Genomic DNA, 11,378 nt, shown 5'->3' with positions numbered 1-11,378 from the left:
GAAAAGTGAAACTTTCTGCTCATCCCCAGTGAGCATCTACTGTAGTAGTTTCACGGGAAGCACAGAGCTCATAGCACTTCTCGGAGAGTGAGAGGGTAAATTAACCAGCACCCAGAGTGAGTGAAGAAGGGGTTCTCACTGGAAGTGTATTGCAGAGCTATAATCAGCTATCAAAGAATATTTCTACAGCACTACAGTAGAACAAGTGGTAACTTAGGTTGTCCTCACTGCTGTGCCTCTCATCGGGTGCATCAGATCAGAAATTTAGACAAGACAACTATCTGTGCATCACATACCTTAGCATCATAATTGCCACTTAAACTGAGTTCTCATTGTTCAGTTTAGCATAATAATAGCAGTCTTGGAATCAGTCCAGATTCAGTACAGTTTATAAACACCATCCAATTAAACCTCTTGGAATATGTTCCCTACCAGTTTCTGAGAAACAGGTTAACACAGTCATACAAGACACCTACTCTTTCATGAGCTGAAATGGTACAGTTTATCTACAGTGTTTTAGTGATGTCACTTGTAACACAACAGTGAGAACCAGGCCTAAAATCTTGCAAAAAATTAACTGTTCTGTTGGAATTAGCATGAGAGTTTAAACTGCCTTTCAGCCAAATTTTAGCACTCAGATGACTGAAACATTGGGTATGAAACACTTTTCAAGTGAGTATCCCTCGACAGTCACAACCTGTGGTGTTACTCATTTCACTTGCAGGAAGAGATGACAGCTTCACCCTCTGTAGAGGTGATGGAATTAGGAAACACCAGAGGAGTTCTCAACATGCAGAAAGTAATAGCATAGGCACATACACACGAGGATGTAAATTCTTGAACGTGTTAATGCACTCCTCTCCCTCCTACTCTGCCAGGCCAGCTCTGCTGCCCACCTGCACACCATGTGGCTCTTTAGGGAACAGGGGCCGTGCTTCTCTCCTCTGGCTTCATTACACTCTCGCACATTCACAGAGCAACAGCATGTGACAGATGATCGACTGAGATCAAGACAGGGGAAGATAACGTCAGAGTTTGCCTGTTCACACAGCTGCTCGCCACCTTTCATTCTTCCCCCAAGCTTGGCCCTACAGCACTAAAGCAATAGAGGATTGTCACAGCCTTCAGCTCTCACTGCCTGCTACAAAACCAGTGACTTACAAACAAACCCGGGCTTGAGAGTACTGACAACCAGGGCAGGTCCCTGCAGCCATTTGAGGTGCCTTCGGTTTTCATTTCCTGATGTTCTGTGGTTTTCTTTTTGCTGCTACACAACCTTTTGTCTTTCTCTCTATTCATGTTCTCCCTCACTCAACTGAGAAAATTCACAAGATTGAATTTAATCCCACAAATAACTGCAGCTGTTTTTTAGTTGACCAGACAATATTTTCACGGGGACACCCATTTGATCTTTTAAATTTTAAATAATGTTTTGTTTGAAACCTTAGTCATGTTCAATTATAACTAAAAAGACCGATTATTAAAAAATTCAACTAAGTGAAACAAATGTTTCACAAGCATGTTAAACCACAGATCTGATAAGGTTGATTACTCTGATGTTTTGCCATGTGTATAAATGCTTGTGGTAACTCTAAATGAGCTGCCACCTCTACAGTGCAGGTGCGTGATCAGAAACACCAGCTCAGGCACCACAAAGCTCCTCCCAGTGAGTGCAATAAAAATGCAATATCACCTTGCTGCCCTGCTCCTGACTGCAGAGATGGGTTATCCCACATTAGCCCAGAGATCACTGTCCTTTGCAGTGCAACATACCCTTATGTGCTTTGCTGAAGACTCAAGGTCCTAAGACTTCAAACCCCAAGTCATTCAAAAGAGAATACAGGCTTTTCAATTTACAAATACTTTTTTAAATCCAGCTCTCTCTTAGCATATAAACCACTCTGTACCTTCCATTTCAATATGCTTTTATTGATGTTGTAATTCATGTCTTAAGGGCTTTTATTAGGAAATGGTACCTGCACAATAAGACACTACAACAACCTCTTGTTTTGCTAAATATCAGACTTGACACTGTTACCTGTTCTACTCTTGTACCCAAAGAGAAAAAAATAAAAAGTCAATGAGGATGTTTATAAAGAGCCACAAAGGAGAGCTAGGCAGGAGGCTCGATTTGTTCCCGCCACATTTTAAACTCATGTAATACCCGTATCTTAAAAATTGTGTTACTTTCGATTTTTCCTAGGACAAGACAGGTGATGAGGAAGAACTGCCTGCTTGGTTTTTTTGCACTTTACCCTTCCTTTCCTCTCAATCCCTCCTTGTCACCAGATTCCCATATATATGAGTCACAGGAAAACAAAGAAAAGAACAAACCCTCCCATTGAGATTGTGAGCAAAGAATTAATGTCTGAAAGATCAGAGCATATAACAGCAAAAATTATATAACTGCAGTCAGATATTGAAGATATTAAGTCCTTATGAAAAGAGACTGTAAAACTGAGCTACTTTATGCCTTTTTAAAAATTTTATTTATAATCTGGCAGAAGTTTTTCAGGTTGTTATCGATGCCAGTCTTATTAATACAATAAACAGGGAACCATATTCAGAAATGGAAGCAAATAGGACTTTTAGGAAAAGCTTTGTTAAATGTATAGCATTTGCATGAATATGGAGAATTCACATAGGATTTATTTAGCAGCAAAGAAAGAAGTAGCTTTGTTAATAACCAAGATCAAATAATCACACATGAGCAAAATAGGGATAGTCCCATAGTACTCTTTGCAGATTTATTTCATTTTATAATATTAAAAAATACAATACTGACAGTTAAGCCAATACAATGCTATGTTTACACAATGCTGAAAAAGTTTTTTAACAACTAAAAAGGACAAGAAAAGGAAATGACACTAATAAAACTCCTGTTTTGATTCTGACTTTAAAAGTTTGCTGACGAATTTATTTGATTATGTTTAAATCAGGTCTAACATAACACTACTGTAATTTCTCAAATCTCAGAATACTTCGGTTAACTTGATTACTGCCTAGAATACCAATAGCTACAGAAATACTCCAGAAACTAATACCCAGATGAATCTTCAGCAGACTACAATCCCATATTTCCTTATATGCTTTTTCCTTTGTCTCCAATTTCTGTTCAAGAAATTTTTTTTAGTCTTCTATAAGGAATTTTGATTAACTTCCATTAAGTGCCTAATTCCTCAGAAGGTGTATTTCTGAGTGGTTCCATTGATGTATGCCAATTACACCAGCTGACAAACAGCCACTGCATCACAAAAAAAATCCATATTTTTAATGACTCCCTAGCTGTCCTCCATGTATGTGTGTATGTCATGACACACAGCTTCCTACCATCTGCACCTCTTCCTTTATATATACACGCATTTTGTATTATAAATTGCTTGGCTGTGATGTATCCTGACATTTGACATAGCAGCAGGGCTTGGGGGGGACTGTAAGTGCTGATCATTAGATTATTGTTGAAGTATTCTCTCCTTTCCTCCCCTGATCCCTGTGTTCCCTGGAGACACAGGTGTTAATAAAATCAAACAAAATGAAAATGGGTAAATTATTGCAAGCTATGAACACCTACATTTTGCCATGCCTCACTAGTTTCCAATACCACCTCATTCTTGAGACAACCAAAGAAAAAGATGCAATTTCATTCTGTAGACTGGGTGGTATAAGGAAAGGACAAAAGAGACAAGATATTGCAATCCAAAGGTCAGCGACCCACTCCCTTGTATAATTATAGCATTTCATTTATATCCTACCAATCTGTCTTTGGATGGCTGAGAGTAAATTAAGTAGCTAAAAAAGAACAATTTTGAAAATTCCTTAATAACTAGTAACTGAGTTCTAAACCTAGAGCATCATATAGGGAGATGAGCACAAGTATCAGCTTGCAATTTATTTGCTAAAAAATAATTTTAAGAATACTCAAAGATTCAGATCTGATCTAGATCTGTGTCTCACTGCTTTACTTCAGGATTCTTGAAAACAGATTTAAGTTATTCTATACACCACACAGAGTCTGTAGAGCTTCAAGGGTCTGAATCATTCTTGCATGCAGTATACATCCAGTTGAACCTTCCAGGATGGATGAACTTTATACCTCTTTGAAGTGCAGGTAGAACATTTTTGTGCGGCGTTCCTCATTTCCCTTGATCAAGCAAAAAACTCTCCCCTGCATTCTCCCAAAAACGTTTCATGCAGTAACAAAACTGTGTGAGAACATTAATGAACTTTTTGCTAATATTTATTAACAGCTGACATCTAAATTTAATGGTGGCCCACCTTTAGTAATTAGCAGAGACCAACAGTTTAACAGTCTGCTAGCCATTGTTATTGGAGCAGCACTGCACAGCTCTTAGTCTCATCTACTGGACAACCAGAGGAGCACAATAGAAAATGAATTCTGGATCTGTAGAACTGATCAAAGAGTCACTCAGTCTCTCTCCATTCAGTGCATGCAATGCCAATGACTTACCACGGTCACTCTCTCTGGCACAGCAATGTTTCACACTTCAATGTAAGGTACTAAAATGCTATAGATTGTAGAACTTTGTAAGAAACCAAATGGGAAATAATGCTCTCTAAAGGGTTGGAGGAACAGAATGAATCAAATGACTCCTGTGAAAAATACTGGAAACTCAACTATTAAAGCCAGACACTTCAGAGCACTCCAATCCCTACAATTGCTGGCAGCCAGTCCCAGGTCACACCCATTTCATTTACATGCTAAATATTGGCCAGAACTTGGAATTCAAGACTGCAGCTTTATAGAAACAGCCCAATAAGTTTCCACTTGAAAAGCTGTCTAACTGTATTTATTTCAACCAGACCACAGTAATTAATATTTATGAGGATGAGTGAAAGCAGGATACTCATAGCAAAAGGGGATTATGGAAACACAAGAATGTGTGAAGATGCTGATGGGACAGAACAAATGGCACCTGAGACATAGATGCAGCAGGCCCATGAAGGGAGAAAAGGAGAGGACAACAATACTTGTGTAACTGTCTATACACATGAGCACAGAAAAACTTGTTCCTGTGCTTTGTTCCACGTGCAATCCAGGAAAAGTCTTGGTACTCGTACCAAATACATTTATTACCACTGATTTAACGGGTTTATTTGACTGTTACAGGCACCCACATCTGAGCCATCCCTGATCTCAGGCCAATCAAAGTAACACTGCACATGTTCCATTCTTCAGGGGTAAGTACTAGATCTGTTACAGGCTTTAAATGTGTATGTGTTGCATATTTCTGGATTTATATCTTACATGAATATGACCAATAAAAAGTGGACAGAAGAAGAGAGCTCCGGAAAGAACTTGTCAACAGCATTTTCAGGTGAAAAAAAAAAAAGAAAAATAGGAGGTTTTGATCTGCAGAATGTGAAGTGTACAAAGTATAACAATTAAAACAGAAGGGTAGATACTTTGAGCTCATTAAAATTTCTTTTGAAGATGAAAGTCATTAGATTTCAATGAGAACTTGGAGCAGAAGCTCACACTGACATGAGAATATTTAACCTGTAGTCTACAGTGCTTCAAGCAACTGGAAGTATGATAAATAATTGCTTGGCTGTAGTAACCACATAGAAGGAAAAAAAGGATTACCCTAATCAAACACAGTCAGTGTGGTGTTGCCTGTCTCTGTGCTCCACATTTCATTCTGAAAGTTTGCAGTTATAGAAACGGAAATCCTGAGTTCTTAAAAAGGAAATTGTAAAGGATTTATTTTCCTGCCACCTCCAAGAAAACTTTGATAATATTCAGGGTCAGTTCTTCAGCTGGTATGATCAGCATAGCTCTGTGGAAGCCAGTGGATCATTGCCAATTTATAATAGCTGAATGTCTGCTTTTACTACAGGGACAACCTTATTTTAGATTTTTTTTCCTCCCTATCTCTAACTCTTTTTTTTTTTCCTCTTTAAGTTAGGAACATTAATAGCCAAATACAGTTTCTGTTGTCAGGAATACCTGTCCTTCAAGGTATAAGACTCATATTTTCACGTGAGTTGCACCAGTGATTCTTACTCAGATTTCAGTATCACCACAAAGCACAAGCCAGGACCATACAATCCTTTACCATACAGGTATTTTCTATGTTATATCAGTGCAAAAAGCTAAATACTAATATTAACATAAGCCTAAAGCACAAATAATGGGCCCTCCTGAAAAGGCAGGGTAAGCTTGTCTTAGACAGCAAAATCATGGCAAACAGTACTTTACAGGAAAGAAATGAAAAGGGTCAGAGAAGGGAAGACACTTGCACAAGTAAAGGCTCCATAAATCAGTGGCGAAATCCAGTTATCCCATGGGAAGTACAGTGCCCATGCAGCTGGGTGAAACCACAGTCTGTCATTTCTCACAGAAGAAGATGCCATTTGCATTAGAAGCAGTATGTAATACAGTGAAAGAAAACCTTCAAAGCATTTTCTACACAATCTCTTTGCACTTCCCTAAACTCTCAGATCCTGAATGCACCGTGCTCAGGAATGCTGTAGCAAGTGCTCCTTGCATCCTGGGCAGCGCCATCCCTACATAAAGTATCCCTGTAGAAGAAACACCTGACTTTTTACCATATAGGTGCTTTCTGCATGAATCAAGAGGATAAAATTAAGATAACACTCTGCACTAAGATATTGCCCCTGAAGGGCTGTGGAGATAGTTGTCATTTCCTTAAGCACACACAACACAAATTTCATACCTTTCTAATCCTAGGCAGTGTTCCCTTTAGCCAAATTTCATTCTTCTAACAAAACAAGAAGACCTTTATGCTTACTCTGAGCCTGGTGGCAGCAGGCAGTGGTGGCAGTGGCCCACTCTGTAGTGAAAGATCTGCAGGACACATGAGCACACTCCTCCTAAGACATCCACAAATGCAGCCATTTAATTCCAGCCAGACTCAAGCATGGCACCTTCCTCGAGTGAAATTCTTTTTCCTGCTGTTTCTCTTCACAGCTCTGCCTTGCTAAGGTAAGGACACAGAGCTCCCAGGTGTTCCCAGGCTCTCATTACTGCTGTCCTGCCCGTGCTGGTAGGGAATCAATGCCACCACAATTGTGTAAACATACAAAAACCAAATTCGCAAAAGAAGCCATCTAGGAAGGAAAAATGAAAACATTTTATTCTGCATATATTGAAAAAAAAGCAGTTTTATTCTTTCATATGGAGAAAAGGCTCTAGGGAAAGTAGCTGATTGTGTGGAGCCTCTTGGTTTTGACAGTAATTTCTTTGCCTTCTTTGGCAAACAGGGGTTCAGGGAATACATTTCTGACTGACTTGGGTTGCAGAAGTAGGCTTGTATAAATCCACAGCCAAAAAGCCTGATGGTAAGGGTGATGGTAAGCATGATGCTAGACCAATATCCATCCATTTCTAAAAAGACAAAGGGAAAAAACCCTGAAACATGCTAATCTACAACAGAAATATATAAAGACCTAACTACTTTTAGCCAAAATAGCCCTGAAGAAAATTTCCCAAGAGATTAGAGCTCTAGGGCTGGAGGAAGAGTCACTGGGCAAAGACAGCTTTTAGAAAGCAAGTTTTTTATTTAAATGAGAACAAGATGTTTGGAAAAGACTATGATAGATGCCCTTCATAACTTCTCAGAGGATCTACCAACCCAATAATTTTCTCATTTGACTGGTAATGAAAGAAACTAGAGTTACATTTCTTGCTCTGGTAAAACATGCTCAGAGTCTGCATTTCTCATATCCCAGGTGACTGCCTGGACCACCTAAGAGCTGTTTGAGTTTGGGTATATTTGTGTTGATGTTCTTTTTTAGACCTTTCACAAAATATGTGATGAAAATGTGCATTTTTTCCCACAAATCATTTGCAAAGGAAGGTGAAGCCAAAAGTTAAGAATGAAAAATGAATCATCTGAGATATACTTTGTTAATCAGTGCTGACAGCTAAAAACTGTAACTTTTCTGAAAAATCTTTTATCTGATTGGATCCTCAGATTTCAACTTGGTAAGCACTAACTACCAAGTTACATCTATTTTGTTGCAAAAGAGGTCTTTTGCTATCACTTTTTGCTGGAAATCCCACCATTGGTGAAACTGAGAAAAGCTTGTCAGGAGCCTGTTTCACTGGAAGATTCCCTATCTGCTTCTGGCTATTTTGCAAAACAAAACAAATTATTTTGTTACATGGAGCTGCTGAAAAAATGTGGGTGTACAAGATGTCATGTGGCAATTGCTTCTGTGTAAAGACCAGGCCACAACAGTGGTCACTATGAAAAACTTTTGCCACAGTCACTGGCAAATATTTTGGTGGAATAATGTGCTCTGCATTTGCAAACACTGGTAAAAACAGGTTTCATTAACATCGATAAAACCTCCCCAGAATCCAGCAGAAAACTCCCATTATAACTTTAAATAATTCAAGCAAAAAAGGAACCCTTTCCTGAATATGTTCTGAGATAAGAATGTTTTCTAAATATTTGAGAAAGGAAGGGGGGGAAAAGGTTAAAATATAAGGGTAAACTTACATGCAATCCTCCCAGTACATCACTGAGTAGCTGTCTAAACATTGTACATTTAATATCCTTACCACAAAATATTTATATTCCTTTGCTGCTTTGTTACTGCATAGCCCTACAACCAGACTATCTAGGACTAAATCTGAAAGCAGAATTCAGGCACACTGTAGCATTCAATGTTTAGAAAATCCTTTGCCCTTGCAGTATTCATAATCTTATTATGTTAAATTTAGCTGGTCAAGTTCTGCTCTTACTTGTACTTCACATCTGTCAACTTAGGGCGTATAGGGCATACATCAAGGCAGCATTTAGCTCAGCATAGGGAGAGATTTGATATTTGAAATATATTCATCTTTTGAAAGCCACATTTTTTCCAGTAATAAATGCTGAAACAAGTGTCCCCAGTGCCATGCAATCTGCATCCTTTCCCACTCAGCTAAAGATGGTATTAAGGAGCTAAAATGAGAGAACTATTGCCATTTGGTTCCGTAGCGTAATGGCTCGGTATCATCCTCCCGACGCTTTGGACACTTTGTTTAACAAGGAAATCAGCTGGAGCACAGGAGCTGCTGAGGAGTTCCAGGCTGAGGGGCTGTGCTGGGCTGCAGGCTGTGCGCTCCCGTGTCCCCAGGCTGCACAGACACCCCTGCGGGGCCCCGGCAGCTGCTGCAGCAGGAGCACTGCAGGCACTGCCCGCCCGCTCTGTCGCACAGCAGCTGCACACATCAAAGGCAAGCAAGGGAAACTGGCAGCTGCAAAGGCTGAGGTGGAAACAGGATTCAATCCACACGAGTTTTGTAGATGAGTTGTTTTCTTCATTATATCAATATATAAAGAGAAATAAATACTTGCAAACAAGCACACAGAGCACTGATTCCTCAAGCATCCTATTGGAGTCCCAAAGGCTTGGTCCTATTAAAAATAGTCCTTTTAAAATACCTTAGTTGTATTGAAAAAATGCTCCAAAAATCTCAGGTAAAATTTTATTGTTTTCCTCGGGTAAGCAGAAATCATCAGAGCAAGTAAACTTACTATAAATAGTGTTTACTGTCATTAAAATGTCTTTGTTTCCTTATATTATGTACATGGAAATAGAAAACACAGATGGTCAGAGTGCCCAAGGTGAGAGAAGACACCTGTGAAGGTGACTTAATTTCTTCCTCTGACCTTTTACAGCAGTGAGTCAAAATAGAAAACAGGTTTATAAAAATTCCATTTTATGCCTGTAGTGTACACACTGTGTATGTTTTGGAGGGGCACAAGATGCACTACTTTCATCTGACTGTGTAACAGAGGACACAAGTTATTAGCAATAGCACTTATAAGTAAGAAGCACTTGTATGGAGAGATGTAATGACTGTAGGGATTTGTGTTGAAGTTCTGTTTCAAATAGTCAAAAAACCGGTAAGCAGTGAAAAATGGCGCATATTGCTCAACTTTCAAACATATGTGCAAAAGACCAAAATCAGACCTTTTAAACTGACTGCATGCATTACACCAAGATATTCCAATCATTTTAGTTGAAACTCTCCAAAATGTCATTCCAAAATTTTCTGCAGCACTTCAAAAATTTCAGTACAGAAACAAAGAGATGGGAACAACAAAACTAGCTGAACTTCAATATTTTGATATCATTGCTTGTAACTAAAGACTTTTTTTTTTTTGTTTTTTTGTTTTTTTGGTTTTTTTTTTTTTTTTGGTTGGTTTGGGTTGGGCTTTATAAAATTTATTTAGCACCAAAACAGAGCCTGGTGAAGCACTGTCACTCCTTTTTATTACTGGAAACAACTTTATTTTTTAAAAAGTCCTAGAAAATCTAGACAGATTTCCATTACAGATATTTTAGGTTAAATAGGTAGCTGCATGTCCACTTAATCACGGGCAATTGCACTTGCACACCTGAACTTGCTCTGAGCTTGTCTGATGAATTATCTCTGATTAATTTTCTTTGTTTTACACAAACACATTGTTTCCCATCAAACAAAGCAACTAAATAGATGTTTGAGACCAACACAATCCTTCCCATGTACAAGGTTAGGGATATTACAGTTTAGTGCTCTGAAGCTGTTGAACACCTCAGTTTTACCAGCACTAGTTTGATGTGTTCAGTGCCAACAGTTGCAACACTGAGATTTAAACTTTAAGATTAAATTTAGGAGATAAAATCATCAAGATAGTTCTATCAGCTATAATACTAGAATATGTATGCCTGCAGCATTATATACAATGTCAGATTCAAAGAGACCACTAGAAAATATCAGTTGGTGTTTTCAACTTGTTTCCCAACCTGATTCCCACAAGACCCTCAAATCAAAAATCATCAGTGCTATTTTTCCCACGTTTTACTTTTCCATTTCTAATTGTTTATAACTCTTCATAGAAGCACTTCTAATTCAGCTACTCAATATTATATAGTTTATGTGATATTTTTCAAGATACAGCTTCTGCAACTGCCTTTATACCTTTAGGCTTTGTGACTTGACGTCACAATGGTCTTGATTTATTAGAAGATAAACCTTTTCCAATGCTTTTTTCTTTAAATTGCGAACTGTAAATAACTTACCCAATACGAAAAATGCTAAGTAGCTCCTTTGAAACTCTAATGGAGATACAGTTATATCACTCACTGCAGAATCTTTGTATTAATGCTTTATATATATATATGTTGGAACATATAGGAATGTAACCTGCACCTTACACATTTCTGTGTGGGTCTGCTGAGACACAGAAATTTGGGTGGGGTGCAGCTAGCCTATTCCAAAACAGATGGAGAGATTTTGTTGCTGTATTCGTGTCTTATAGATTTTTACTTGAATGTTCAATGGCATAACATTGCTGTTAAGTATAATTCAACCAACAGTTTCTGTCCTTTAATTATTTCAGTTCTGTGGTTCAGCA

The 11,378-nt window shown here is 38.4% G+C and overlaps 2 long non-coding RNA genes across 8 annotated transcripts in view; one reads left to right on the top strand and one right to left on the bottom strand.

The window, feature by feature from the left end:
- The window catches only part of LOC103620312, a 193,049-nt gene that overhangs the window by 53,546 nt on the left and 128,125 nt on the right, over window positions 1-11,378 (bottom strand). The window lies entirely within an intron of this gene.
- LOC108448321 overlaps window positions 1-11,378 on the top strand; it is a 44,722-nt gene that overhangs the window by 10,977 nt on the left and 22,367 nt on the right. For all 7 annotated transcript variants that reach the window (XR_001864163.1, XR_001864162.1, XR_001864160.1 and 4 more), the window contains one exon: window positions 5,129-5,199. This is a non-coding gene — a long non-coding RNA (uncharacterized LOC108448321). The remainder of the gene's footprint in view (window positions 1-5,128; window positions 5,200-11,378) is intronic.

This window comes from Corvus brachyrhynchos, unplaced genomic scaffold (assembly GCF_000691975.1).
Source record: "Corvus brachyrhynchos isolate BGI_N302 unplaced genomic scaffold, ASM69197v1 scaffold26, whole genome shotgun sequence".
NCBI classification, from domain to species: Eukaryota; Metazoa; Chordata; class Aves; order Passeriformes; family Corvidae; genus Corvus; species Corvus brachyrhynchos.
This window is presented reverse-complemented; position numbering and strand designations above follow the sequence as displayed.